Below are 24,483 nucleotides of genomic sequence, written 5' to 3' on the forward strand. Positions count from 1 at the left end.
GCTCTGGAACTGATCCGACGGGAGGTGGGACAGGAGTAACCGAACAAAATTTCATCAACTCAGATTGTGGAGGAAAGCACGAGTTGACTGGGGCCTAAGTGTTAATGGGGAAAAAAATCTTAATCCCTGAGACATAATTGTCAGTTTGATACTCCGTTTCATCGATTCCTTTGCCAGCGATGGTCTGAGCCGCTGGCGGGTGCGGCTTTGTTAGACTAGCACCGTCAGGCTCGCCAGGGCAGCCGGCCTTTGTTCTGGGCACTGATTGCTTATTGTTTTATATTAAAGCATCTAAGGAAGGAGTGATGTTAGGAGTGCAAATCTAATGAGTAAACATGAAAAACTGTTGCCAGAACAAATAGCCTGTCAATACAACATCAACAGATGTGTGTTTACTGAACTGAATGTGACGGGTTGGGTGGAGGGTCTGCTACATGCTGGGTGTACTGAGGTGCAAGGTATGTGTCCCCAAGGAGTCCAGAGGCCAGTGGGTGACTCAGATACCAGAAGGGTGATGTCCATCAGGGGATGGATGGTCAGGAGGTACCTGTGGGGAAGGGCCTCGGATGGCTCCGAAGATGGGGGTCAAGTAGGGCTGGAGAGTGACAGCTCCAGGAAGGGGCAGTAGCAGGTACAGAAGTTCAGAGGCAGGATTCCCTGGAACCTTCTAGCAAGTTGGTAGGCAGAAGCCTAGGGGTCATAATTTAGGGATCCTGGTGAGATGAGGCTGGAAACTAAGATGAAATCTGTTCACAAAATGGTCCTGAACGCACACACACTCTCTCTCACACACTCATACACACACACGCACGCACACACTCAGCTCGCTTCTGGCTTGGACGGTGGTCCCACAGTGTGCAAACCATGCAGTGACTGACTCTTCTCACACCGCACAAGAAGGATCTGGTGAGACTGGGAGATGCAGAGTCAGGGGGCAGCATTCTCGTGAGGGCAGTCTCTTACTGTCACCGGGCCTGCCTGGTTAGGACCCGCACATGAGCCCATGGGGGAAGCCGAGATGCTTGGTTCCACGGGCACTGTCTCCCAGTGCTGGCGCCTCCGCCAGAAGCCCAGTTTCTTCCTGACATTCAGCTGTTATTGAGCAAGACTGTGCCAAGCCCCAGGCCTGGAGGCGAGGGGCAGGCATTGAGGCCACCTGGCCTTCTGCTCCTCGATGAGATCCAAACGCTGCTGTTGTCAGGAAGCCTTGCTGGAGGTCGTCCATCGAGAATTTGCCAAAGTAGGATTGCAGAGTGTGTGGTGGTGTGTGCCGGCGAGGGGCGCCCCGTTCACAGCGTCACAGTCCCATGGCCGGGGCTGGTCACACCATGGCGGGCGGGTGCTACCATCCCACCTGGCAGTCCAAGTCGGCTCCCTTTCTTTGTGTGTTGGTCTCAGAAATTGGTCAGCTTGGTGGGCACATATCGTCTGAAATTCTCAGGGGCCAAGTCTGATTTGCTTTTTGTTGGATAGGAGACACCACCCACCTTTGCCATGTAATAGAGTTCGATACTACCTTGGCTGGGGGTCAGAGGAGTGGGGAGGATGGTTAGGCCACGATGATCAGGGGTGAAGCAGATGCTGGGGGAGGTGGGCAGGAGGTCACCCCCAAACCAGATGCTCTGCCCTGGCTCCAGCCTTTGCTGGGAAAGGCGTGCTGGACCCAGGACTTGGGCTTTGGACCGAAGTCATCTTCTCTTCCTGCCCTGGATACTTTCCTGGAATTGTGGAGGCTGATGGAGTGACTGCCTCAGCTAATTCAAAGCCAGCCCTGGGGTAACAGAACTCAAAATTAACAGCTTGGGCAGGTGCCCACAGAGTAATTTAATTGAGTTCAAACAGCTCGTTTGGAGAGCCCGTGACATCCCAGGGCTCATTAGACCTCTGGAATCCCAACACGGACAAGAGGCTTACCCCTCTGCCCTCCAGCCCTGAGAGTCTAGTGAGCAGACAGTCACACATGCCACGAAATCGTACGCACCTTCACTATGCTTTGTAGTGAGATGTAGAACAGAGCAAAGAGCAGGAGATGCTGGCCGGGCTGTGTGCTGGGGTGCTTTGGAGAGGGCCGCAAAGAGGAGGTGCCATTTGAGAAGGGCTTTGGGGGGTGTGTGGGAGTTTTCCAGGCCAACCTGGAAGGTATCACTTTTGAACACAGAAGACAAAACATGCAAGGGCAGAGAGGCTAGAAAACGTGGGGCCCGTCCTTGGTGTGCTGTTTGGGTGTGGTGGTGGTGCTGGCTGCAGGAGATGCGGCCTCATAGCCAGGGTGGGGGCAGGTGAAGAGGCCCGCATTCCAGTTGAGGGCGCTGGAGTTGATGCTGAGGTGGTGGGAGTGACCTGCAAGCTGGAGAGTGACCTGTGGTCAGGTGGGCAGCCCCTGCATGGTGGGATGAGGGGACAAGGGCATCTGGAGCCTGGGGAGGAGGCGGCAGCTCTGCCGCAGGCGGGAAGCCCTGAGGTCCGGGTCGCACTGCAGCCTGGGCAGTGCAGGAGAGGGTGCGGGGGCTCGTCTGGGTTTGCTGGGGCCTGTCCCTGGGACTGAGGGAGGAGGAAGCTCTGAGGGGCCTTGCTAGGCGGTCACAGGGGCGCAGGGAAGGGACCACATAACGACAAGCTTATCACGACCTGGACTGGTCACTTGGCAGGTGTGAAGTCAGGTAACCGGGGAGATGGACGCACAGGGCACCGGGCACTGGGGTGGGAAAGAAGGCAGACACGCCGCCCACCCGAGGCCGTGGCCAAAGCCAGGGCGTGCGTCTGGGCCCCCCTCCCGCCTGCCCTCTCCCCTGGTGTGTACGTCTTCAGCGTTTGGGAGCAGGAAGAGCCCAGGTTGAACCGCGGAGCAACTGCTCATGTCCTAGTTAGGGCGCTGTGGGTTGCAAAACAGAAACTGACTCCAGGCGGCTTACGTACAGTGAGATTCGTGATAGGAAGGGCAGGCAGCCCTGTGGGTGAGCGTCGCTGAGTGGGGACAGCGTGCTTGGAAGCCGGGGCGGCCCTGTCCGCTCTCTCTCCCTCGCCATCGGCGGCTCCTCCCGCCGCCCACTGGGGAACTAGCCCTCTGCTGCTCTGCGGCCAGGGGCTCTACCTGCTCGACCGACGCCCCGTCCAACACGGCAGCCTTGGACCGCGAGTCCGGATCGTGGAACCCTTCCCGGACCCGCTCAGCCAGCTTCTCCAGCCCTAATTCCAAATTCCCAGGAAAGAGAACATGGCAGACTCCCCCAGGGCCAGTGTCCAGGCCTGGCGCAGCCAGCTGCGGCCCGGTGTGCAGGGGCCCGTGGGGTGTTCTCACTCGCTGGAGCCCCCGGCACGAGTTCTCAATCGAGAGGAAGGGACCGAAGAAAATCACTTGCTTCTCCCCCTGGACGTCCACTTGCATCTTAAGGCGTGGACCTTAAGAACGCTGAGCCTCAGTTTCCTCACCTGTGAAACACAGGGATTGGTACTGAGACCTCGCTCTCCAGGGGGCCGAGGGACTGAAATAAGATCTTCTGTTAAAGCCCCCCGCACAGGGAATCCTCTGCACGTTTGTGTCTGTCTTCTGCCACCAGCCTCCTCACATTGCGCCATCCCAGTGGGAAACACAGGCACGGGGCACTCAAGCTGGGGGCAGCTCACCCTGACCCCCTGCTGGTGCGCTATATGGCCTCAGGGCCTCCAGGCCTCTCGGAATTGTTTCAGCTGCCCTGCCGGCCTCCCAGCGCTGCGAGAAGACCCAGAGGTGTGACGTTGATGAGCCCTGAGGTGGGGATGTGTGCGTTTTTAATACATGAGTGAATGAAGGGCAAGACGTTTGGGTCATGTTTTCAACTCAGGTAAATGGGAAGATAACTTTGAGGTCAAGTCTAAGTAGAACTTTTTTCACATGGATTCTTAGAATTTGGGGACTTTGAGATAATCTAACTCAAATCTGTCATTTATCAGAGGTGGGGCTTGCTGGGAAGAGAAAAGGGCACTGACATTTATTGAGCATTTACTACGTGCCGGGGTCCCAGGCTAGCAACCTTTGGTACATCTTCTCTTTTAAGGGGCTGGCAACACCCCCTCGATGGGGTTATCACTGAGTCCCCATACTTAACTCGGGAAACTGAAACCCAAAAACTTGAAGTCCTGCTGACTTAGAAAGTAGCATTTATGGAATTCCAAACCCCAGGACGTTCCATCTCTACAGATGTTATTTCCCCACCTATTTTTTCAAGCACTTAAGTGCTTTTGCCTTTCTTTGCTTTGCCGAGGTTTCCTAGGAAGCACAGCTCAGTAGAAATCAACATGCAGTGAGAGCACCTTCGAGCTGTCCACTCTCAAGGCCCCACCATCTACTCGCGGGAACTAGCCCGCAGCCCGCCCTGCAGCTGAGTGTATTTTCCAAGGTGACTGATTTAGACGCGCTGAGAATTACATCTCCGTCTTTCCCACCAAAGGCCGCTGCGTCTGTCATCCCGCTCACACGTGTCCATATTTCTCAGGTCAGGAACCAAAGTGACCTGCACAGTATCAAGTTTATCTTCCTCATATGTTATGAATTCTCTTTCTAATGGAGCCGAGACGGAGCAGCTGGGCAGGGATTAAGGTAGCATCGCCGTGGGAAGGATGCTGTCACCGGGAAGTCTGCTTTAGCAAGGTTTGTGGAGCAGAAAGGAGTGCGGCCCCATGAGGATCCGAAGGCTTTGGCCAGAAAGTGCTGATGATGGCGTGGAAAGAACAGGACTTCTGTCGTCCGCACATGCACCCCGCGGGGTTTCCTCTCCTTTCCCCTCCTCCACTCCGATCTTATTTAAAAGGAAAAAACAAAGTGATGCTGTCTTTCAGTGTGAGGATGCTGAGCTGGAAGGGGCATTACAGATTAAATGTCACCTCCCAAGAGCCGCCTCCACGGCACCCGACCCTGTCCCTCTGGCCAGACCCCTCTTCCTTTCATATGTGTGTGTGTGTGTGTGTGTGTGTGTGTGTGTGTGTGTGTGTGTGTGTGTGTTGCCTGCTGCTCCTACAGGAAGGGGAGCCCCTCTGCAAGTGTGGGGACCCAGCTGAGGGTTCGCACAGGGCCTGAGCATCCGCGCAAAAGGCATTTATTGAATGAACGAGTGAGCGAGTTATGAAGAGTTCTGGACCAAGGCCAGACTTCCCTGTGGGCACAGGTTCTGAGAGTCCTGCCAGGAAACCACACACCCGCTGTTTTCATTCCCGTCTGGGCATGTCAGAGCCCTACCCGCAGACTCCAAGTTACAGGGGACGTGGCTGCTCTGGGCATGACAGGCTCCGGGCAGAGCACCGGGGTCACGCAGCCCAGGGCTCAGAGGCCACCCTCTGCCTTCTCCATCACACGGCGGCCCAGCCCGGCCCAGCTGAGCTCCCTTCATCCCCAGCAGGCTGGCTTGGCCGGCCTCTCCCCCACAGCCTCCTGTCTGCCTCCTGAGCCCCAAGGGGAGGCTGCTTCCTCCAGCTCTTCGCTTACAGCTCCCAGCACTCTCTTTACTTTTCCTCCTAGTGGAAAACACCAGGTGGGAAACAGGTTAGGGAGTCTTGACCTACTGGTAGGGCCCTGGTGTGGACACAGTGGAGGCTGGGCACCGGGGCAGAGGTTGGGTGGCCTCAGGGCTGGCTCCTCTGGGAAGGGCAGCTTCCTTGGGAACATGCTGGGAGACTGAGGGAGGCCGGAGGGAGGAGCATCCAGAGGGAGCCTTCCCTGGGCTCAGGGGAAGCCAGATTAGGTTAGACCCAGAGGAGGGAGAAGAGAGGCAGGGCTGAGAGGCTGGGAACCCGGAGAGGCGGGAATGAGGGGGAGGCTCAGAGCTGGGAGGCAGGCGGGTCAGGGCGGGGACTGGGGGTGGCAGCTCAACCCAGGGGAGTTCCCTAAACCAAGCAGGTCAACCAGGGCCCAGCCAGCAGCCCCACCACCATCGTCACTCCCTGCATTGCAGTCAGCATCCTGGCCCCTGTCTGATAGCTCACGCTGGTACCAGGCACCACAGAGCCCACTGAGGTCACCCGCATCACAGCCTTGGATTCCCACTCACGGGAGGAAACAGCTCTTTATGTTTCCATTGAGTTGTGCTCATTATAGCAGGACCGCCAGCATTCTTGAGGCTTTTTGCAAATGTTCTTTCCAGTGGTTGAAAAGGAGACCTGCCCAATCTGAGGAGCCCTGTGGGCTGCCCCTCGGCCAGCAGGGCCCCAGTATGCTGCCCTCGGAGTCTGGACCAGCCTGCAGGGTGGCTGTTGGCAGGGCCAGAGAAGCTGGGGACAGAGGGTCATGGGCTGGACTCAGCCTCCTCCTCTGGACTCCCTGGCCCTGGGCAGGGTCACCAGGATGGATTCCTTTTCCTCACAAGAAGGAACCATTGAGGGTCCTCACGCCTGCGCTGCTGGGGCACCTGGGGCTGAACCGTCGCCTCCTGGCCCAGCTGAGACCCCCCCCCCCCGATTACTCTGATTCTTGGTCAGTGTCCTGCATTTGCTGTAACAAACCAGGGGTTTAAAATAACAGATTCCTTTTCTCACGGTGCTGGAGACCAGATGTCTGAAATCAAGGTGTCAGAGGGCTGTGCTCCGTCTGAAGGCCCTAGCGAAGGATCCTTGCCTCTTTCAGCTTCAGGGCCCCCAGCGCTCCTTGGCTTGTGGCTGCATCCCCCACCCCCCGCCCGGTCTCTTCACGTGGCCTCCTCCTTGTGTGTCTGTGTGTCTCCTCTTCTGCCTCCTACACGAACACTTGTCACTGGATTTAAGCCCTGCTCGGATAATCCAGGATGATCTTGTCTTGAGATTCTTAACTTCCTCACATCAGCAAAGAAATTTCTTTCCCAGGTGAGGTCATATTCACAGGTTCTGGGGGTTAGGATACGGACGTGTCTTTTGGAGGTCCCTATTCAACGCCCTACAGATCCCAGAGGGGAGAGGATGAGGTCCCAGGCCCTCTGTCCAGGATGCTCCCTGGTCCCCACACACCACTGTCTCTCACTTCCCCAAGGGTCAGCTCAGAGGGCATGGCGCTCCACTGCTGTCCCCTCCTGGGAGGGGCTGGATGACTCTCCCTCCACATGTGTGCAGGAGGGGCCCCTGCAGGTCTCTTCCTGAACCAAGAAGCCCACCGACATCAGAAGCAGCAGGAGTCTTCTCTCGGTAATAAATCGAAGTTCTGCTTTCCCGAGCTCCCAGTGACATTCAACCACCAGAAGGACCTTCACCTGTGGGCACAGCCACCCCATCTTACAGGGGGAAGGGAAGGAGGCTGGAGACGCTGTGACGTGCCCAGGATCCCCGTGCGGTGAGGCAGAGATCAGTCTTGAACCTGAGGTCCCTGCCCCTTGTCTGGGCTTCCCTGAGAATCACCTCCAACATCAGAACCTGGGCAGCATCAGCTTGTTGGCTGTGATCTAAATTGTATGGAAAAATATGAAAAGGGAGCTGTTAACATTCTCGATTACCCTCCGGTGTTGGAGAGACCCAGCTGCATTCCGCCGGCCTCTGCCCCTCCGCCGTCTGGGGATCACCAGCCCGCAGGGAGACCGGGTGCTAATACCAGCTTCCACGAGACTCCTGTGATGGGGGAGTCTGGCCCTAATTCAGGCTCAGCAACCACCTGGTGGGCAGGGAGCAGGGCTGGGCTGCTGAGAGTCATGCATTCAGAGGTGTGCCTCCCTGAGCTTGCCTCTGCAGACCCCGCTATTTCTGAGCACCCTAACTCGACCTCAGCATTTGTGGCCACATGATCGCTCGTGCCTTGGTGAACAGGTTCCCGCTCGCCGGGGCATCAGGTGCCACGTCGCCACTGTCCAGGTGGTGCTAAGTCTTTGGAGGGTCCCTCTCCTGGGGATCCTTTCTCCTGTGGTAAAGAATCCACGTGGTGTGCTGCCACCACCCCCCACCGGGCCTTGCCGACATCTTGCAGTTGATTTGGCATTTTAAATCGTCCACATGTTCCCTGCCAATAAGACAACTAGAAGCCTCATATTTCAGGTTTGAAACCCTGTCTGTGCGCATAAAGGGAGGCGAGAATTTCTGAATCAAGATCATCTCACGTGGCTTAGGTCCAGGCTCCATCTCTGATGTTCACGGCGTCTGTGTTCCAGAAAACACAGGAGCTCTGCCAAACCCCAGTCCAGAACCTTCATTCGCGAGTTGTTGTGTCCCCCTCGAGAGTCCTGCTGGGGAGTGAGGGGGCTGGGGAGGGGCTCCCGAGTGGCGTGGAGGGATTCAGGGAGGAGAGAAGGGGCGGGGGGTGCCGGGCCTGCCGCGCCTTCCACTGGAGGTTCGAAGCAGGGTCTACAAGAGCCTTGGGCAGCAGGAGGGCGTGATGCAAGGCCGGGTCCCGGGGGTGGGGTAGAGGGAGGGTCCCGGGGCCGAGGCCCCAAGGGCCACACTCAGAAGTAGGGGTGGGACAGAGAGCAGATGTGACCTGAGACTGGGAGCTGACAGCTTCGGCCGGGGAAGGGCCACCGCCCGGCGCTGGACTCTGCTGGTTATTTATTCTCTAGGTCCTGCCTGCCTGTCTGGGGGCCCTGGGAGCCCCTGTCCTCCCCTCTCGCAGCGTCATGGAAAAGACCGTTTCCTTCCTGTTCTGCATAAGGAAAATGACCCCTCTTAGGGCCAGTGGGGGCCCGTGAGTGCATCCCTCTGCCCTGCCTGGGCAGTGCAGGGAGTTTAGGGGGCGGGGCCTTCCCAGGCAGCCCTCCTCCGGGAAGGGTGCCCTCTGAGGAGGCCACGGGGCTCGCTGGCAGGAATGCTCCTGTCCCCTCGGTTGGCCTTGTAAAGCATCCGTCCTCAGGGCTGTGCTGGCGCCTCAGGACTGCCACTGTCGGGGGACCAGCCTCAGAGCTCACTGCAGTCAGGAGACCCCAGCTTAGAGACCGCCTGTCCCTGAAGGAGGCGGGGGGAACACAAGCAGGAGCGGGGACTCCACACACGGGGGAGAAAGACAGACAGCCCCATAAGCATCACAGCCCCGGAGCTTGGCATCCTTTCGTACCCAGTCTGCCCGCCCCCCCGGGGGGATCCAGTGCAATGGGGTCAGGCTGCTTATCCTCTTTCTTACCAGCATCCCAGCTGCCCATCCTGCCCCCTCCAGCGCGTCCCCACTTTGCTAACACTCCTGCCGGTGAATCCTTTCACTGGTTTCCCTTTGCCCACCTGTGGATATAAACCAAATCCCGCCCCAAGGTCTCCACCTCCCCAATTCTAAGTTCCTCCCACTCTGAACCTACTTGACATTCTCTGAGCACATGATGCTGGCTTTCTTTTCCAGACCTCAGCTCATGCTGTTCCCTATGCCCTCTTGCCTGAGTAACCCGTCCTCACCCTCCAGTCCTGTGTGGATGTCCTGTCCCCCAGGAGGCTATCCATGGTGCTGGATGGCCCCTGAGGCTGTTAGGGTGGGGCGTCCTCACCTGTGCTCCCACAGCAGCTCTGAGCTTCCTGCCCTTGACTGTGAATCGTACGTGCTGCTTCTGTCCCCAGGTCCCTATGAGAGCACGTCCTCCCTGCAGGCGGTCACAGCAGCTGCACTTTGCACGTTCGTGTCCCTGGATACCCAGGCACTCGCGCAAAGTGTGGCACACAGTAGGTGCTCACCTCATGCTTGTTGACTGAATAAATGTAGAGGGACTGCTGTGATTCAGATCTATCTGTGTTTGACTCTTCCTGATACCAGCTGTGTGACCTTGGGCACGTGACTTAACCTCTCAGAGCTTCTGTGTTTGCATCTGCAAAAGGAACCTTCCTTTGGCAGTAGCTGCTGGCGTTCATTAAGCATTTGTTAAGTCCTTGCACCACATGCTCCTCTGAGCTCTTTGGGCTCAGTAGCTGCTCTGTGCCTCACAGCTGTCATTTGAGGCAGCGCTGGCACTGTTATCCCTGTTGATGGGGTACGTTAGGGAGGCCGGGGAGGCCCAGCTGGCTCAGGGCCCCACAGGCCAGGGGCAGTGGGCTTGGAGACTGTGCGTTGGCTCTGGGACTGTACCTCCAGCCTTGGTGCCATGACCTCGCCCGTCCAGATGAGATGCTGGGTGTGGTGGAAGCTGTCGGGACTATTTCTGCTTGGATCTGCGTCAATTCAGACCCCAGAGCACCCTGGGGTCCACTTGGACTAAAGGAAGATGCAGCAGAAAGCAGGGACTTAGAGAGTGAGACAAGGCTGAGCTCAGATTGACCCCGTATATCCCCGTGCTTCTCTGAGACTCAGTTTTGACATCTGTAAAATGGGGCCTTGTCACGTCTTGTTCATAGAGAGGGTTGAGTGCCCACTGGGTGATGCCCAGAGCATGGTTAGGGCTCTGTGGATGTTACCTCTTACCCGTTCACATGCAAACATGCTGCCCTGTACTTGTGTCTTCTAAAGCTAATCTCCCCCCAAGTTAGGGATGGGCTGGTAGTCAGCAGAGTTCTAGGGGGAGTGACTTCCTAGCTGGTGTCTCCCCCTGTCACCTGCTCCTTGGGGGAGGCCAGGCCAGGTTTCTGTCAGGCTGAGGCCTCCTCCAGCTTTCTCTGAGGCTATGCCCTTCGGCCACCCTTTCCTCCCTCCTGCTGCCCTCCCCGGCTCCAACCACCACTGGGATGTGCCCACTGACCCTGGATGGTGTCCGGCCTTCCCCAGACCCAAACCCCAGCCTTGCTCCAGCCCTGACCAGCTGGGGGCCTGGGCACATCACTGACCCTCTTGGAACCTCAGGATCTTCATCTGTGAAACAGGAATGATCAGGCTGGCCTTGCCTTTCTCACAGGAGGGGTGGTTTGTGTGGGTTCCCCATCCCATGGACTAGAAAGTGGGGGCCCTTGTGACCGCAGTGGTGCACCCACCTTGCAAGGGACCTCCCACTTCTGGTGTTGACAAGGGAAACACCAGCTTCAGGACCGTGGACCCTGTGGGCAGTGCCTTTCCCTGAGCCCCTAGTCTGTGGCAAGCGCTGTCCGAATCTGATCATGTTTTAACCCTAGTGGTGGCCCATTGAGGAGTCGGGGAAGGGCACTCTCGTTTGCTGAGAACCACAAGCCCTGGGTTGTGTCTCCTCCCTTCCTCGACACAATCTCATGAGGCTGTGATGGAGCCCATTGGGCAGTGGGGAACTTGAGGCTCAGAGAGGGTGGGCGATCTGCCCCATGTCACACAGCTGGCAGGACTGCAATTCAAATTGTGGTCTGGCTCAAGCCTGGTGCTGGTCCCAGGCCCCCAGGCTGCATGCTCAGACCGGGCTGTTAATGATGCAGGGAGGCCTTCCGCTTCCTTTGAGGACTCCTGGGTGCAGTTGGCCAGCAAATGCAGCAACTCGGGGTCCAAAGCAAACAGGGAAGAGAGGAGGCCGCCCTCGCTGTGCTGGGAGCAGAGGGAGCTTGGAGCCCATGGTGGTTTGGGAAAGGCCCTCCCCTCACAAGGACTGCACAAGATTGCACAGGGTGAACCCAACAGGCTGGAGTCGAAAATGCAGAAAATGAGGAACACACTCTGTGGAAGTCAGGAGGACACGCAGGCACCAAAGCTGTGGGTGGCCAGTGCTGGGCCCTGCAGGACAGTGTCCGGGGTTGCTTTTCAATGTCCTGCTTAATCCACATGAGCCAGGGAGGACCTGGGTGTGCATTTCTGCCCCCAGCATGCTGCATGTTCTTTGGCAGCTCTCCCCGTTTCTCTGAGCCTCAGTTTCCTTATCCAGTAAATGGGAACAGCAGCTATTGAGAGGTCAAATGCTATTCCCAGCACAGGCCACGCCCATGGAGATTCCCTCTTCCACACCCCACCCACCCAACCTGTTGACCTCAGAAATAAATAGTTGCCCCGTGGGCCCTTGGCTCCCAGCATCTCACAGCTGGGAGGGTCTGGGGGACCATGAACATCAGCCACCTCCTTGTGCAAATGGGGAAACTGAGGCTCAGGAGGGAGGAGAGCAGCCTCTGGTCTCTGCAGTCTGGAAACCTTTGCACTCGACTCTCAGCTTCTTTATCTGAGCTGCATGACAACCCTGTGAAGGAATTCCAGACCAAGGGACGTTGCCCCATGTACCCAGGAAAGAAACTGAGACGTCCAGAGAGCCTGGTGCCCTTCCCCAGCCTTTACTGGGGTCACCCAGTGAACTGAGGCATCACTACGTTCAGAACTTTGATATTTGATGGTAAAACAGCTGGCACAGCAGCTGACACATAAAGGTCCAGAGTAGCGGTGGCTCCCTTTACCTTCCCCCAGCACGTCCTGCCAGCACTGTCTGCACCATCAGCACCATCCTCATCATCCTCACTATGATATCACCATCATCACTACCACCATCATCACCACCATCACCACCACCACCACCATCACCACCACCACCATCCTCACTATATCACCATCACCACCATCGCCACCATCACCACCACCACCACGATCATCATCACCATCACCACCACCACCATCACCACCACACCACCATCATTATCACCACCACCACCATCACCACCACCATCATCACCATCATTATCATCACCACCACCATCATCACCATCACCACCATCACCACCACCATCACCACCACCATCACCACCACCACCATCATCACCATTATCACCATCATAGCAATCTCCATTTATTGAGCTCTCACCCTGTGTTAATTCACTCACGTGAATGATTTAACACTCACCGTGAAGCCCTTTGAAATGGGTTCTTTTATTGTGCTGTATTCTCTCCCCTTTACAGAGGGGCTGAGTGACTTGTGAAGACTACATAGCTGGTTAGAGGTGGGATCATGGTCTGAGCCTGCAGCCTTGAGCACGGCGTGGCACAGAGGCTCCAGCCAGGCAGGTCTTCACGGATGGCAGTTGCATCTGTTCAGATTCATTTACTCATTAGCCCGTTTATTCGTTTGCTCACCCAGTGCTCATGCTGCCAGGAGCTGTGCTGAGCCCTGGGCATAAGCTCTCCTGTAGGACTCGGGCGGGGCTGGTGGGCGGCCTGAGGTGGGGCCTAGTTCTCGAGACTCTTGGAGCCTGAGTGTGTGTCAGTTGGTGGGCTGGAGGCGGGGGTGGGGGAGCTGACAAGGAAAGCCTGATGTTGTAGAGTGTGGGGGTAGTCACTCTGCCAGGACAAGAGGAGGACAGGGCCTAAATTAATGAGGGAAGTCACCAGGAAAAGGCTTCTGGCGCTGACCTTGAAAGAGTGTGAGGATGGGGGTTGGGGAAGGAGAGGGGAGGACAGGCCAGTGAAGAGGGCTGGGCTGGTGCCCTCTGTAGCTCAGGGCTTTGTGACTTTCTGGGCATCCCCTTCGGTTATCCCCCACTGACGCCCGTTTCCTGTGACTTTGGCCCCTGCCCAGGCCTGGCGGAGTGAAGGGTCAGGAAGGGAAGGGGTGAGGCCTGGCGCAAAGGGAGCATACCCAGACCCAGAGGGACCCTGGAGGCACAGGTCAACTCCAAAATCCCGCCGGGGAGAGTGGACGGGGGAGGGAGTTCAAACTTTCTAGAGAGTGTTCCGGAAGGTTCCTCAAGTGCCTTATGAAGTCCAAAGTATGAAGGCGGGGAGGGAGGAGACAGAAGCAGTGGGGCCCCCTTTGTGCTGGCACCACCACCCATCTCCGTGTCCTTATGTCACAAAACTCCCTCAGGACGCCTGCAAAGAACGTCCTCGCCTCTGTGTTGCTCAGATAAGGGACCAAAAGCCCAGAGAAGTGAATCACTTGCCCGGGATGCCCAGGGAGGGCTCCCCCCATGTCTGACTCCAAGGCCGGGGCCCTTCCCACCACAGCACCCCACCCTGCCCCGCCTCCAGCCCCCAGGAATTAGAACTTTCTGGAAAGCTCCTGGGGCCCCTCACCCCTTTCCTAACCCCCAACACGGGGCAGCAACCAGTGGGGCTCCGCACAGATGCTGTGAAATTAGCAACTTAATTTTGGTTGTCAGGAAATCAGTTGAGGGAAAAATGTGTTTTCAAGAAATCAGTAGTTTTCTTGCAAACCAGCATGATAAAAATAAAGAGAAAGGCCAAGCTGCAGGGAGAAAGGCCATTTTCTAAATTTATAACAGGGATTCATTATTCATGGGCCACATTTGAAAAGGCCAAAGCCACAGAAAGGAAGTAGGCGTGGGTGGGAAGGGCCTGGGCTGGAAGGGGGGCCTTCCCGGGGAGCCAGGCAGAGGAACTTGGCCCAGGGAGGGACCTGCTGACCAGGGAAGGGGCCGAGGGGCTGCGGACATCCTGCAGCTGCGGACACAGCTGGGCTTTATAGAGCAGAGAGGCCCGCGCTGCCTCTCCAGCAGTGCCGGGCTGTGCACCTGGGTACCAGCGCCTGTGCAACGGGTTAGTGGTACCTGCACAGAGTAGCGGGACAGAATAAAACCTGAGTGGGGGCTCTTATTGTTGTACACGTGACCCAGTTTACTCTAAGTAGCACTGCTGTGAATGACTTGGTGTTCTGTAGAAGAGGACACTGAGGGTCAGAGTGGTAGAGAGAGACAGCAGCTTCCCACGGCTGGTTTCTGTGGCTAAGGCCTTGGGCGTGAGGAAGCCACATCCTACCTTGCCATGCTCTGATGGGCCTCCTTCCTTTGGTCCAGCTGTTTGGTCCTTTAGGGATGGAGAGAAAGGATGGTGTTGTGAGGACAGGTGGGCGTCTCAGAGGAGGGTCTTGTTCGGCCCTCCCCACAGCCCTGTGGGGTTGCTGCTATTGTCAGATGAGGAGACGGAGGCTCTGGGAGGCCTGGGACTTGCCCAGCGCTTCATAAACTAGGGGGGCCCCCAACCCTGCTGACCCCTGGCACACCGAGCGGAGGACAAGGCCGTCCTGCTACACTTCACGTCAGGAGCACCCCAGCTCCTCAGGCAAGAGCCTGACCCCGGTGAGCTCGTTGCCTGGCTGGGTCCCTGCCAAGGGTTACAAAGGTCACACCACACCTCCAAAGAATCCAAGGTCGGATTTCTCCATTAACCCACAGTCATGGTTCCTGCCGCAGTGAGGGCTTGCTCCGTGCCAGGCCCTGCGCTCAGGAAGTGACATATTTCATCCCCACCCGACCCAAGGGGACAGGTGCCTCCACGATCCCACTGCACAGAGGGGTAAGCTGAGGCTCACGGGGGCAGTGACTTGCCCTAGGTCACGGCCTAGTGGGAGAGGCGGATCCAGACCCCATATAGGTTTCCGTGCTATCCCAAGGGGGAGCGTGCCTACAAACCCTTCCGTGAGCCAAAATGGCATAAAGCAAAGTAGCAATTACCTTAGGACACATCCTGCACAAAACACCTCGGGACGAAGCACAGAGGCTGACAGACCTGGTTCTCAGCTCTGGCAGCGACGAGGGCCTGGATGCTGAGACGCTGAGTGTGGTTTCTGGGGATGGTGCTGGGGTGCAGCTCTCACTGCCCTGGGCGTGCCGCCTCTGGCAGCTCTGCAAGATGCACATCGAATGGCATTTTCACTTTTCACCTCTTTTTCTGTAAAAACAAAGATCCTCTTCGGATTTCTTTTGGTTCCCGGAAACGGGTACTAAGGCGGATCTTTCATAGAAGTGGAGTAGTGTAAAGCAGACCTTCGAAGGCAGAGGAGATCTGTGCAATCTCTCCCAGAAAATTCACTGTCATGGAATGTAGAAGCCAGAGGGCTGCCGGGAACTTTGTGGAAAAGGCAGACAAATGCACCTGGGAGGAGGGGCAGTTTTGAAACAATTTTCTATGGTTCCTGCCTGGCTGGGCAGCAGGCGGACAAGGACGGGGGAGTGTGGGGGCCTGGTGTATTCTCAGCAGGAGGCAGCCTGGGGTGGGTGGCGAGCCAGCCATCGCCGCCCCCCGGTAACCCTGGTTTGCAGGCCACGTTATTCAGTTGTTCATTAATAACTCAGGCCCCTCCCGAGGGCTCTCTCTGTTCAGGCTGCTTGTCGGGCAGCAGGAAGTACCTGCAGGCTGGGAGGTAACACCTGGAGGAGCCTCCAACCAGGAGGGCAAGAGGAGGCGTCCCTGCCCCGGCCTCCCCACTCCCAGCCTGCTCCACACCATCTTGCAGGGGACCGGCGGCCCTGAGCTCTCCTCGTGATTCTTACTGACACACCCTTTCCCGTCCCACCTCCCTGTTCCTCTACAGGCACCTCCTGGGATCACCTCCCAGAGGACCTTCCCACGCTGGAGTCCTCATCTGTTGCTGGGGTCCCGGCCTCAGACCTGAGGACAACTGGTGATGTGATGGAGAGGAACTGACCTCACACGGAAGGCCCGGGAGGCCTCCTGGGGAAAGACCACAGGCTTAGTCGGGGTCCTGGGCACGTCTCAGTGACTCAGGGAGGACCCTGGCGGCCGGAGGGCAGGGGCAGGAGGGCTGTGTCCCCCATGTCCCACCGGGTGTCAGTTTCGGGCTGCAGTGGCTCCAGCCTCAGTGCTCAAGCCAGCCCTGTGGCAGCCTGTGCGGAACAAGACCTGGAACTAAACCTCGGGTTCATCAGACCCAATTCCGGCCACGAGCCGGGGCCCGTGGTCTCCCGTGGAAACTCCTGCATAAACGCCTGCAGACCCGGCCCGCGGCCCGCCCGACCCTCAGAGCCCCTGCACCTGCATCAACGTGCACGCGTTAGTTCGCCCCGGACCCTCATCTCACCTGAACCCTGGGAGAGGCACCCGCGTGTCTCTCCAGGGCCCTGAGATTTGTGCCGCTGGGCGAGCCCTCCCCACAGCAGCAGCCGCCGCCGCGGGCCTGGGCCTCCGTTTCTCCCGGCGGGGCCCAGCCCTCCGCCCTGACCGCCGCCAGCCCACGTGGCCCCCAGCGCTCCGGCTGGAGCCTTTCTTCCGTTCTTGGTCTTGGTTCCCAGGTGCAGGTAGCCTTCGCCTTTATATCTTTCTCTTTCTTGGAGGGAAAATAAAAGCAGCGACACATCTGTGACGATGTTATCTGTCGTTCGTGGCCGCCTGCTTCCCTCAGAGTTGGTCGCTCTGTTTGCTGGTGGACGTGAAGCCGTGAGCGCCCAGGTCGTGGGGCGCGCGTGCGGTCTGACCACCTGGCTTTCGGGCGAGGGCGCCGGGCTGGCGCGGGCGGTCAGGACTGGCGGTGAGCCTCGTGGGGCCCTGCGGCTGGAGTGCTTTCCTCCGCGCCAAATATGCCCAAACTGGGCCCAGGGCAAGGCAGCAGACTTCTCTGCACCCCAGTGTCCCCACCGACAAAGGGGACCTTTGTGTTGTCTTACTGTGTCTGTGCCTTGAGACAGAAGGAATCTGGAGATGTATTTCCCCTCCTTCCGCTTTCTCTCTTTTAAAAGTACGTCTCGACCAGGGAGATCCTCCCCCGCGAAGACACAATTAAGTTCCTCAAATTAATTGCGCACCTGCCGGTAGGGTTAGTGATTTTCTTCATTTCCACTGTAATTACGTTGGAAGAACAGTCACCCCGATCTCCTTGGAAGGAGCGTGGGCTCCGGCAGCGAGCGTGGGTGTCTGACGAACCTGAAATCAAGCTCCCTGTCTGTGGACCCGAGGTGGTGGACGCTCCGCTCCGTCCATTGTGCGGCAGCCCAGAGCGGCTGGGATTGTCATTGTCCCATTTTACCAGCTGCATCCTCGAAAGTGAGGGGATGGCCTCTAGCCTGTCTCTGGCTCTTGAGGCCCCTGTGTCCGCCAAAACAAGGAATGTGTGTTGTGAGGGTAGAAGCAGAGGGGCCTCCGGGGGAACAGGGAGAGGGGAGGTCGGAACAAGGCCTCACAGGGCTCACAAACCATCCCTAGCTTTTGCGTCTGAGGACGACTTCTCCTTGTGGGGGAAGAGAATCCTGTGGCCATACTGGTCCCCACAAGGCTGGTCACCAATTCTGAACCCTGAGCCGAGCAGCAGTCTCTGTTCTCAAAGGGACAGTGTATGTGAATGCAAATGAACGCCATCAAAATGTGAAAATGGGACGGTCAGGGGTCTGATCAGAATGGTTCCTCCTGTTTATAAGAAGGGGCTGCATGAACCCAGTTGTTTTACCTGTGGGCCCACCCCTGGCACCTTCCCTGCTGTCACCGCATCCCTCCCTGTGACTCCCACTTACAGGTCTGTCTCCCTTCTGGCCCATAACACCCTGAGGACAGGGAGCACACGTGGGGTGCAGAGAAAGGAAGGGACTTGCCCAAGGCCACTTGCCCGGAAGGGGTAAAGCTGGAATTTAAAGCCAGGTTGCCCAGTTGACCCTCGTGCTCAAGCTCACTGTGCATGAGGAGAGGCTGGCCCTTCGCCCTGAGGCCGCCCACTGACCCAGTTTACTTCAAGGTACAGGGAGAGATACAGACACAGGTTTATTTCTTCAGCCTCAGCAATTGAGGGAGAAAAGAATCCTATAAAACCATTAGGATGTCAGTGACCCATGGGATGGGCAGCCTATTTAAATGCCATTTCGCTTTTTTGAAAAAAATATCTGGCTACTCCTTTATGTCTCAGTGCATTTATTGGACAAGGTCCACCCAATTTCATGTTTTAAAATTAAACAGCCGAGCAGAGAGGCTGCCAGTAATAACATCCTGGCACTTAGATCACAGGCCTGTCTCTGCGTGGGAGCCCAAACTCACCTGAGGGGCTGGGGAATTCAAAAACTAATAATATATTTTTAAAAAATATATGCTTTACATAAACTTTTATATATTATCTTAGTCATCTTTTGAGAAGCCCCAAATAGGAAAACTGTTACTTGGTAGAGCAGGGAAATCCAACCTCAAAAGAGAAAAAAATCCAGATGTATGTCCCCCACGTTCATGGCCTTGGGATTCCTGGCTGATTGAAAGTGGTGAAACCACCTGCTTAGAAATAAAGCAACAGAGCCTTGGTACAGTGTCATCATCTTCTAGAAATACGAAGGTGGTAATGACGCTGACTTGAATCTAGTGCGTACAGATACAGGAGAGGAGATGGAGCTGATGGTGGAAATACAGATGGTCCTGGAGCTGGAGACAGAGCTGGAGCTGGAAATTGAGATGCAGATACAGCTACTGATACAGAAACAGACGGAGACGGTGTAGACGGAGGTACAGGGGAGATGCTGGCACAGACTGGAGATGGGGATGGAGGTGGTCACAGAAGAGGTGCAGACACAGGTGGAAGTGACCGTGTGCTCCCCAGGGGCCAACACAGGTGACCTACAGCCTGACTGCAGTGAACTGTCTCATCAGCCCCAGGAGACAGCCCATATCTAGCCTGTGTGCCTGTGAAGCCAGCTTGGTCCACCCCACACCAGGAGGGGCCCAACAACCCTACCCCCACTGGACCCCAGCCTGGCCTCTTCTCTTCAGGAGTCTCAGCCTCTCCCTGTCCCTTCACATCTCAGATCCTGCAGGCACCACTGTCCCCTCCCACCTTGTGCTGGTTCCCAAAGGCAGCTCCTGGCCCTGCTGGTCTCCTGCTCTGCTCACCTGGCAGACCCCCACGGCTGGCACCACACCCCACCTCCCACAACTGCCACCTACGTTGTCCCTGGTCAGCCCTGGGACAGTTGAATGGTCCATGTAGACCAGCCCACTTTGCTGGGGTTGTAGAGAGGAAGAAAAATCCTACGTGGAAGTGGTCAGCACGCAGAGCTCGGCCTGGTGAGGGCATCTCTCCCAGTGGCTGCACGGTGAGGGTGTTCGCGGCAGGCTCCGAGTCAGAAGCACGGTTCTGCCATGTGACCTTCGTGAGTCAATAGTTTTCTCATAGGAAAATGGGGTGATTGTGGTCCTGTCCTTCTAGAACTAAAGATTAGGCGATGGCCCATGGACGACACTTAAGAGCAGATCCTGCTGGGGAACGTAGGAACCCCTAACTCCTCTGTGCCTCCATTTGTCCATCTGTAAAATGGGGGTAATGGCGCCTACTTCCCAGAGGTGTTGCCAGGATACCAGGCAGAGGACACGGCCGTGGGGCACCCAGCTAAGGGTTAAATCCCCACTCCCTAGTCAGGCGGTAATTTGGAGTGGGGAGGCCACTGGAAGCCAGCAGGGACAACCGGGGACAGTCCAGGGCCACATCTGCTGTCAGCCATGGTGTCTTACTTGCTTGAACCCCAGGAAACAGTGTGGGGGAAAAGGAGCTTTCTCTAATCTGAACAGACAACTCCCACCAAAGTGCAGGAGGCTGCTATGGTCTGCGTCTAATGAGGCCTGAAGATGCCAACAGTGGAGGCTGTGGTCTGTGGTAAATACTTGGCATCCAGCTCCATTTGGCACATTGTGTTTGCTCTGTTGGTGGAGAAAATATTAACTCCCTGTTTCCCATGGCAATGGATTTGTATTTCTCCACTTAGCAGATTCCAGCAGCTGCAGAGAGAATTGCTTTATCTGTGTGTCCGTCCAGCCATTCGCCCATTCATTCATCAGCTGGTATTACTGAGAGCTTACTCTGTTAGGGTTGTGAGATGAGCAGCGGTGTGAGTGAGCCACGAGATGGCTGTGAGTCCCTGGGCTGCTCATTTCCCCTCTCTGAGCCTCCAAGCTTCTGTCTCTAAAGGGTATGTCCTTACTGCTGACCTCAGAGTGCTGTTGGAAGGTGTGATTGACACAACAATGGGAAGAGGAGTCCTCTCTACTGTGTTGAGTCGGAGCCTGAAAAACATTATGTGAGACTTAATGTGGTCAGGGAGGGCTTCCTGGAGGCAGCAGAGCCTGAAACAGATCTTAGGAGAGAACTAGACACTCACCCCTCAACACATAGCTACAAAGCAAAGCCGCGCGAGTAAGTGCCGTAAGCTGAAAGCCACATCAATCTACTGTGTAAACAGTTTAGGAACATTCCCTCCACATTAGCCGATTTTTCGTGGGTCCCTCGAACCAATGAATACATCAGCATCTAATTGTTCCCCCCAAAAACCACAAAAACCCGTGATAGTTGGCAGGAAGTCGTGACTATTAGAATTAAGTGTGTGTCTGAGCATTTTTGGCTTTATCAAGGATTGTGTGGCCTTTTAGACCCAACATTTATTTAACCTCAGGCTTGCGTATTTTTACTGTATACAAATGAATGTGGATAAAATTCTCTTAAAGTTTACGTGGAAGGATAGGTATTTAAGAATAGCAAAAATTTCTAAAAATAGAAAAAGAAACCAAAGAAGGGGAACTCATTTAGAAGCTGTTAAAACTTATCTTAGAGCAGTTGCCCTCGGAAGTAGATGGTCTGTCAGTGGCTGAATGAGCCTCGCTCATAGACTCCAATGGACACACACTTGCTGACAGACAGCGAGAATTAACGAGGAAGGTGGTTTTTCAAATCAGTGGGGAGAAGATGTCACTGGCCCATTTGGTACTTCCAATGGGAAAAAAACAAAAACATAACCACTTGTGTCCTGTCTTTGGTGAAGTACTAGGTGGGAGCACGGGATTGGATCTCCAGGTCGAAACCACGTGCCCAAATAAATCTCAGACATGTCAAAGAAATGAAAGTTAAAAAATCCAAATATTATAAGCAAGGAGGATACATGTGGTCATTTAAACAAGATAGGGAACCCAGAATTTATAAGAGAAAATGTAGACATATTTGATGCATAAAACACAATTGCATGTAAAACAAAAACACTGTAACTAAAATCAACAAAAAATAAAATGGATTAATGAGAAATGCAACAGTTCTGATAAGGACAGGGTTAATGTTGAATGGTAAGTATCTGTGATATGTTTCTAGAAAGCTTTTGTAAGGGGCTAGCAGAGGGATTCAAAGAGAAGCAGAATGGGGGGGGGTGGATACTGACACGATAGCAGAATTACCTGGTGAAGCCAGTCACCTGGGGAAGGATACTCAGTCTCCAGGAAGCAGGAAGATGCAAAGTAAAGTGAGGACTTTGCCACTTTCTAATCACCCATCAAAGAGGCACAAAAGAGAGAGAGAGGAGACGCCTCTCCCCACTGAGCTTCGGGGAAGGGTCGGAGTAGAGCAGGCAAGCGTCCCTCATGTTCCCGGCGGGGACAGCCGCTAGCAACGCCGCCACCTGGAGAGACATGTAGTCCTCAGTCCCACTCCCATGGTCTCTCCTGGAACAGTGAAAGCAGCCACGTTTAAGGTTCTATTGGCGGGGATGTTTCTTACATCCAGCATGGCTGATAAGGACAAAAATAATCACGGACAATGGGGAGCAAAGTGGGTGCCTATAGACAGGGGGCCAAGGGGATGTGCACCCGCTCCAGGGAGCCTTGGGCAGCCGTGGTGGGGCGGTGTCCTCAGATCTGGAGGGGCTTCTACTTTGTGTTATTAAGTGAGAAAACAGACAGCCACCCAGGTGTTTCCATTTGTGTGTGCTTACATGTGAGCTTGGGGAGACCCCGGGGGTGGGGGTCCTCTGTTGGGATGCTTGTTCTGGCTTGCTTATCTGGGAGCGGGTGAAGGGAAGCTCTCTGGGCAGGGGTTGGGGGAGGCTGGATTTTATAAAAGGCATAGAGAGGAAGGGAGGGAGGGGGGCAGGAGCGTAAGGAGTAGACCCCAGTCCCCACTCACCAACTCGCCTACAGTTGTGGTTGCGTCATGGTGATGGCATTTCAGACTATTTATCCTTCTTTGCTCATATGCGTGTGCAATACTCTGGTTGCTACAATGCACAAGTGCAGTTTCTATAATCAGAAATTAAACAACAAATCTATTTTCATTGCATGTAAAAAGCCAGGGGGCTGCACCCTGTGCCGAAACTCTGAGGAGAGGCCCAAAGGATAGAACAGGGGCCTGATGCTGATCAAAAGCAACAGAGAATATCACAGAAGGAAAGCAAAGTCGGGAAGGGGGGATAGGGCTGGAGTCTAGCAGGGCCAGCGGGAAGTCCGCACGTGAGCTGTCAGGAAAGCATGTTCCTGGGCATGCGTGTCACCCTGAGCACGGCAGGGAAGGGGGCCTGGGCCACGGCGGACACGCTGAGCACACACAGGAACACCGTGGGTCACAGTGATGTCTGTAGGGACTGCATACACTCCAGACAGGAGGCCGGCAGAGAGTGGGTTACCTGGTGATGGGTGAGGCCGAGGAGCCACCAGGGGCAGGGAGGCAGCCCGGAGACGAGGACTGCGGGGTTCACTGCCTCCTCTGGGGTGGAGCATGCAGGGAGAGGGCGGTGGTCCTCCAGCTCAGGAGCCACGGCCCAGCAGGAGTCAGAATCTAGGTGGGCCTGTCCGGTGGGAGCTGGAGCAGGAGCAGGAGCAGATGCAGCCTCTGCTGGAGACACACAGGAGGTGGAGGGCCGAGGGAGAGGTACCCTGGCTTCTCCCTCCACCCGCCCTCTAGCCTCCCACTGGGGCCTCCCATTGGCTGAGCCCAAGAGGAAGTCGGCTGGTAGATGGACGGCCGGCCTGGGAAGGGGGTCTGGCTCCCATGGCTCAAAGCAAGGCGGGGTCAGGGGATGGATTTGGAGGGAAACAGAAGGACTGCGGCACAACCAGCAAAACGCTGCCAAGTCTGTTCTCGTCCGCACAGACTGGAGGACTTTGAGGAAGACATGGAGAGCATGCCTCTCGTGCCCATTTCACAGATGGGAGACGTCAAGCTTCAAAAGGGCCGGATAAACCACCAGGAAGAGGGCTTTGCGGGCTGAGGGAGGCTGCGTAGGGTGAGAAGAGGGAACGCCTTGCGGTGACGCCGGGAAGGCCGCGCTCACCTCTTGGCAATGACCCCGCTGGGCTCGGAGGAGAAGGCTCAGCCTCCCCACCCTGACGGGCTGTGTCCCACAGAGGCTCTGTCGCAGGAGGCCCAGCACTGCCCTGCCACACCACGAGCTCCTGCCAGCTGCCGGCACCCGCCGTCACTGCTCCGCGGACCGCGACATCACCTCCCTCCCAAAACACTCCTTTGTTTCTTCTTCTTTTTTTTAATTGCCACTAGACTAATCCCAGTCTGTCTTCTCTCTGGCCCTTGATGGTGAATTTAACTTAATAGGCTGTAACCGCAGCGCCTCTGATCTTTAAATGCCGCGTTTATTTGCCTTATTAGTGTGGCTGTGGGGTCTGAAGAGAGTGCGGAGGTCTAGTGCGAAGTGGGTTCCCACCAGCGGTCTGATCAGTTTCACAGCCTTGCTATGTTCACAGCCCCAGATTGAGAGTGACGTGGACACAAAGCCTTCCCTTCCCAAGGGGTGGCAGGACCGCACCTGACTGGGGCTGGCAGGGGAGGCTGGGCAGGAGGAAGGGCCCCTGCTGAATGTTCCGGAGTCCTGGCTGGGAGGGTCCTCCTTGCAGCCCAAGACAGGATGGTGCTCCAGCCCTCCCCGCTGTCAGCAGCTTCTGTGTGTGCGGCGTCTGCCTGCTGACTCCCCACCGAGGGTGCCTTGCCCTGTCACCAGCCCTTCGGTTACCACATTGGCCAGACTGGCTGAGGTTGAAATCTGAAGGGCCCTGGCTTCATGATATAGGCCAATTCCAGGTCCCTGGAATCCAATGGCTGTGAGCAAGGGGCTGGGGAGATGTGTCCTGTTCCATAGGCAGCGTGTCCAGGAAATGCATCCTGGGTGTGGAGTCCCACCTCAGGGCCTTTGCACGTGCTACTCGTTTCCAAATACCCACATGGACTCCTGGATGCATCCTAGTTCTCTGTTCAAATGTCCTTTCTTTGAGGAGAGCGTCCTGGGCCACTTTGCCTGAAATGCCCC

The 24,483-nt window shown here is 56.2% G+C and overlaps 1 protein-coding gene and 1 long non-coding RNA gene across 12 annotated transcripts in view; one reads left to right on the forward strand and one right to left on the reverse strand.

Annotated features, from left to right (window-relative positions):
• Positions 1–24,483, forward strand: part of SORCS2 (sortilin related VPS10 domain containing receptor 2) — a 445,133-nt gene that overhangs the window by 229,550 nt on the left and 191,100 nt on the right. The window lies entirely within an intron of this gene.
• Positions 12,607–15,663, reverse strand: LOC123618241 (uncharacterized). Its single transcript, XR_006726657.2, has 4 exons — positions 15,478–15,663; positions 15,166–15,382; positions 14,471–14,518; positions 12,607–12,783 (listed from the first exon to the last, which is right to left on the reverse strand). It is a non-coding gene; the product is annotated as an uncharacterized LOC123618241 (long non-coding RNA).

Source organism: Camelus bactrianus, chromosome 2, assembly GCF_048773025.1.
Source record: "Camelus bactrianus isolate YW-2024 breed Bactrian camel chromosome 2, ASM4877302v1, whole genome shotgun sequence".
Taxonomy (NCBI): domain Eukaryota; kingdom Metazoa; phylum Chordata; class Mammalia; order Artiodactyla; family Camelidae; genus Camelus; species Camelus bactrianus.